The sequence below is a fragment of the Cryptomeria japonica genome, chromosome 9 (genome assembly GCF_030272615.1).
Source record: "Cryptomeria japonica chromosome 9, Sugi_1.0, whole genome shotgun sequence".
Lineage (NCBI taxonomy): Eukaryota > Viridiplantae > Streptophyta > Pinopsida > Cupressales > Cupressaceae > Cryptomeria > Cryptomeria japonica.
In genome coordinates this window covers 427,747,508-427,753,507 of record NC_081413.1, presented here as the reverse complement: position 1 = coordinate 427,753,507, position 6,000 = coordinate 427,747,508, and positions in this window count along the sequence as shown.

The following is a 6,000-nucleotide window of genomic DNA, read 5'->3' as shown; positions in this document are numbered from 1 at the left end:
AGATTTTCAACATCAGACCAAAAACGTAGCAAGACAACAAGGATCAAAACAACCAACAAATGACAAATGACAATGCAAGAAGGCTAAACATCACAAACTTGAACTGATTTCAACTGAACAAAGATCTATTTTGCAAGATGTTTTAATTGACAAGAATACATTTCCAATAGCATGCATGATTACTTATGGTTGTTAATTTTTGCTTATCATATCTCCTGAGCACCTCCAGGATGTCTTACGACTAGAGAAGAAAGGAAGGAGTGTGATGTTTTATTTGTCTTCTATCTCTAAGTGAAGTCTTTTACCATGCAAATTTGTCCTATGAAGAAATCCGGTGGCATATCGCTGAGGACATTTCGAATTTGTATGGGACAAAGGTTAACTCTTGTATGTTTACGCAATACGCACTCAGGTCGTCCTGGTTCAATTATACCCTGACGCTTGTGCTATCTTGCAAAATCAAATATCATGTAAATTTTTCTCAGGTCATTATGGTTCAATTATACCATTATGCTTGTATAAATTTTCAACATATCCTAAACAAATCAATGCTCAATGATGATATCTACAAAGAAAGCAAACAAATGGCTATATCGGATGGCAAATGCAGGATGAGGATGCTCCAAAAAAAAAAAATGCATTAGTTGCATATCATTTTAACACAGTTGCATATCATTTTACAATTAGTTGCATATCATATCATACATCTCATTTTCAAAATATCATTCATCATTCATCATTGCATCCCTCGCATGCATATCTATCACATCATCATGGAATCTTTCTTCACTTTCATATCTTCTATCATTCTTCCAAACTATCTTCCATCATTCTTCTAAACTATCTTCATCATTCTTCCAAACTATCTTCTATCATGTCTTATACAAGTGGTATCCTTCTTGAAACTGGATGCTTGATCATCCATATCTTATACAGGTGGTATCATTCTTGAAACCAAATGCTCGATCATCCATGTCTTATACAGGAGGTGTCATACCTAAAACCAGACTTGCTCTCATTCCAATCAATCTAACCAATCTTATCAAACCCATGCATGCCATCACTATCTATTCTTCTATCTTTCAAACAACATTCTTCTTCTTTCGAGAGATCATTCATGCTTTGTGTGCACGAACGATCTCCCGAGGGGGCATTATCATATCAAATCTCAAAACAAATCCAATATCAGTTTCCACATCAAAACAAAGATATCAAAATCAAACTCACATCAACAACATGAAACAAATTTGCTCATCTACATCAAGTTCAAAAACCTATCATTTCATATCAACTTGTAACACAACTCAAGTTCTCAAAAACCATATCAAAACTTGTAAAACAACTCAAGTACCAAAATCACATAAACTTGTAACACAACTCAAGTTTCCAACCCATATCAGCTTGTAACACACATCAGGCTTCACACATCGAACTTGAAATAGAACACGCAAATAAATCATATTTTGATCAAAACAACACATTGATATCTACATAACTTGAAATATCTCACATCAAAACAAGTTATACCGACACTCATATTGGATAACTACATAAAATCATGACAGCACGATACAAATATCGAATCTAGGACAACACGATACAAATATCGAATCTGGGGCATCACACATCAAATATCAAATCTGGGGCATCACACATCAAATATCGAATCTGGGGCATGACTTGCAAATAAAAGAGTGACACAACAAAAATTGCATTTGATCATAAATCATGATAAAGCATCATTTTCTTTGAAATAACATGTGCACACACGTCACTTCAAAGAGGGGCAAAATGTAGACGTATAAAAATGACCACATTCCTAAATGAATATTTTATGTTCATTTTTCTATTTGATTAAATCCAATTTAATTAAATCATCCACATTCTTCTATTTTATTAAATAAATTATTCAATTTATTTAAATAAAATTCACTATACCCATTTAATGAATAAATCATTTTATTCAATTAAATCCCCTATCCACTTTTAATTAAATTCAAATTTAATTAAATAGTTATCCTAAATTGAATAAATTAAATTTATTTAATTACAACCAAATTGAATGAAAATCAAATAATTCAATTAAATCATATTATCCCCCATCCACTTGCAAAATCCCAAACCCCTTCCTAATCCCTTCTAGAATCTTCTAATCGATTCTAATTAACCTAACCCTCCTCTAAATTTTGTCACATCCCTAAGCAAAGGGAGGTCACTTCTCAAATAGCCCAAAGTCTTGGATAACCATTGAAGGTTTTCAACCTTCAACCACCAAAACCCCCAAAGTCTTTGAAAACCATTAAAGGCTTCCAACCTTCAACCACTTAATCCCTAAAGTCTCCAATAACCATTAATGGTTAATTCAAACCCTCCCACATGGTTAAAACATTTGTTTTGACTCAACCTCTATCCAACCCAAGGGTCTCATCAGGCCATTAATGCTTTGACCATGATTATCCCTTAATCATTTGCACAAAGGTTTATCCTTGGATCAACTCTTAATCCAGTGGGTAATCCTAACTTAGACTTGACCCTTAGCCTTTAGATAACCATGAGGTCTTCTCAGGCATTCAATGCCTCCAACCCCTTCTTTCAACCCAATCTTATGTTGACACTCCCCAACTTTCAAGCTTGGCCCTTGATTAAACCTTTCAATCCTGACCATCCATTGCCCTGTTTGTGCTATAAATAGAGCTCTCATTCCTCCATCTAAAACAATCATCTTTCAAATTTGAAGCATCACACTTATGCTCAAATTCTTTCAAGCTTTCATATCATCTTTATGCTCATCATTTAGCCTCTTTTAGATCATAAATTAGACTAATATGCATGTTTAGAGTAATTTATTTATCATTTTAGCTCAATCATAGAAGAAATATAGTATGCTAGGATAGTATTCATACTAATCTCGTCATCTTATCATCTAGTTTACTGCATTTGGGAATCATACCTAGCTTAACATCCATCTCATACTAAAATCTAAAAAAAAGCATCTCTCGTTCTCATATTTGCCATCCCTAAACCATTTTGCTCAGTAATCTGAGAGCAAAAACGTTGGTTTGAGGGACATTGTGAGATAGAGAACCATGGGACCCTCCTTGGGAAGCTGAGTAACACTACGTTACTCCATAGCTTGCATCAAGAAGTCCTCTGTGTGTGTGTGGACTGGTATTTCTCGTAATTTTCACATTTTAAGTTTTATTCGCCCACTTTTCCCGCATACACTCCTAATTCTCCCTCAATAAAAGATGAATAAACATGTACTAAAAGTATCCTTAAATCCAACACATACAAACATCCAAATAATGAGTATTCCTTAAATGTTGAGCATTTAGTGATTTACCTAAGTAGATATGAAATGATCCTATTTACATTAACAATTTTAACGTAGTTTTCCCTTGCAAATTCAAACTTGTATAATGACGTACAATTATAAAAATCCTTAAATCCAACACACACAAATATCCAAATAATGAGTATTCCTTTAATGTTGAACATTTAGTGATTTACAAATGATAAAGATAATTACACCCTTATTTTAACTTGTAATAAACCTTTTTGGAAGCTAACTACTGATTTTTTTAGTGGCGTATCTTTGTCAATTGATGAATGGTTATATAAATTCAATTTGATTTTTAAGAATATAATAACAATCGTCGAGGGTCCAAATCACTTCTATTGATCAAGTGCATGTTAAATCACCACCATTTTATTAATGAGGCATTTATAAAAAAAAAATTCCAACATAAAATGTGTTGTAATAGGGAATAGCCTTAAATTTTGAAGGTATGTTTAAATTTATTGACATATTTGCCAATAGCATTAAAATTTCACCATTTATCATGACCAATTTTAATAATAGCCTTATAATACCATCCTAAACATACAATCATTATTGTCTTGAAAATCATAAAATATGTTTTGGATCATGGTTTGAATCACCCCACATTTACATTAACCATTTCATAATCATGAGGGATTCACCAAATGTGAATTCATATAAATACAATCAAAACTTTAAATTAATCTTTAAATGTATCTTGTTCTAATCTTGATTTCAATTGACTCTAATTATTAAATATTTACATCCTTCAAAGACTTATGTTTTGGACTCCTTTCTTTGGTTTCTTTAATGCCTAATGCTTGGCTTGTACCTTGAATTCTATTTACAGCGAGTCATAAACAAGCTACAAAGATTAGCAAGTCAACAAAAGGAAAGTGATAATTTTATTATTATTTTATAATATAAAATTCCTCATATTCAAATAAAATGGTTTAGATCATTGTGATAAATGATATTGATTGTAAGACACCTAGGACCCTATTATCTACTTTCTATGATACTTTTTATTGGTTTTGTTTATTAGTTTTTAGTCTTTGAGAACAATTTGTGACCTTAAACATAATAACATTTTTTATAGTTTTTAATTGATGAGAGATATTGAGGGAGCCATTTTTTTAAAGTAATAAATGACACTAATCAAAATTTAGAGACATAGTGTCATACTTCGACAATATTTGTGATCCATTAGATCAAGCTTCAACATCAATATTTGTACCATCTATTAATGACACAAAAGAATACTTCACAAGAAAATTTTAAGAGTTGCATGAGAATGATAGGGATGATGTTCCATAAGTTGATATCTTTACTTTTACAAGTAATCCTAGAGTTTATAGCTCTTACATGGTACTAGAGTGAAGTACGAGGAACCAACTTTTTGTCGATATCTCATTTACAAAATTTTGATATCTTAGTGAAAGTTATTCCTCATTGAAAAAAAGATCCTATTTGGGCACCTAGGGGGTAAATAAGAACCCTATTAACCTACCACTAGTAGAATGATGTATGGGTAGTAGGGTGGTCAGAGCAAGGTGGTATCATTGGTTGCAAGGGAGGTGTGGCAATGGTTTGAAGCACTATCATTTACTGGATTACATGGTTGTTGTTCTTGCCCAATAGATATTGTATATAGTGAAAAATGATGATGAAAAACTATTGTAAAACCACAAAGATCCAACCACAATAAAAAACCTAGTTCTACAACCAAATATTCACCATACACCAATTAAAATACCTAAAAACATACAAATTCACAAAATGAACAATATTACCATTCACATGTCAAGTAGGGTTTCAATCTCCATTGTCTCCTATCTCCATTGATCTTGTTTAATATATTTGCTCTCAGATTTTATGGGTACACAAGAGCTCAATAAAGAACAGATTATGGTTGAAGATGCTTGATCGCAAGAAGGCTTGATTGCATAAGATTGATTAGTTGATTAGGGTTGATAATGAAGGAAGTATACTCTTATATAGAAGACACTTTAGGAAATGGAGGGATAAGATGAAAAGGTGAAGAGGATAAATGGTTGGCTAGGATTATAGGGTAGGTAGAAGAAATAATAAAATGATAAAAGGGGTAGGTAAGGGAGGATTAAGAGATAAGTGACATGTGTCATATAAAAAAAAGCTAATAAATAAATTAAATAAATAAAGATTTATTTAATTAATAAAAAAAATGGGACCAATTAATATTTATTTAATTTAGGAAAAGGATAATTTAAATAAATAAAAGTATTTATTTAAATTTGAAAAGGGCTAGAAGAGGCTAAATGAATTAATTAAATAAATAAAGATTTATTTAATTAATAGAAGACTTAGGATAAAATAATTAAATAAATAAAATATTTATTTAATTATACAAGATAATTTTAGGTGTCTACATTTTGTCCCTTTTTGAGACAATGCAGCTTGTCGTGTTGGCTCAAAGAAGATAAACTGATACAAAGTTGTCCTAAGAAGAGAATGATATGCCCCCTCGAGAGATTGGATGGAAAAAAGGCAGACAATCTCTCGATAAGAGAGAAAAACTAGAAAGACTGACAAGATAAGGACTAACTCGGGAAGAAAAGACTGACACAAGAGACTAGGGCGAAGCAACCTATATGGACGGGCCACAAGGAAAACATCCTCATTGGCATCCACAACATTTT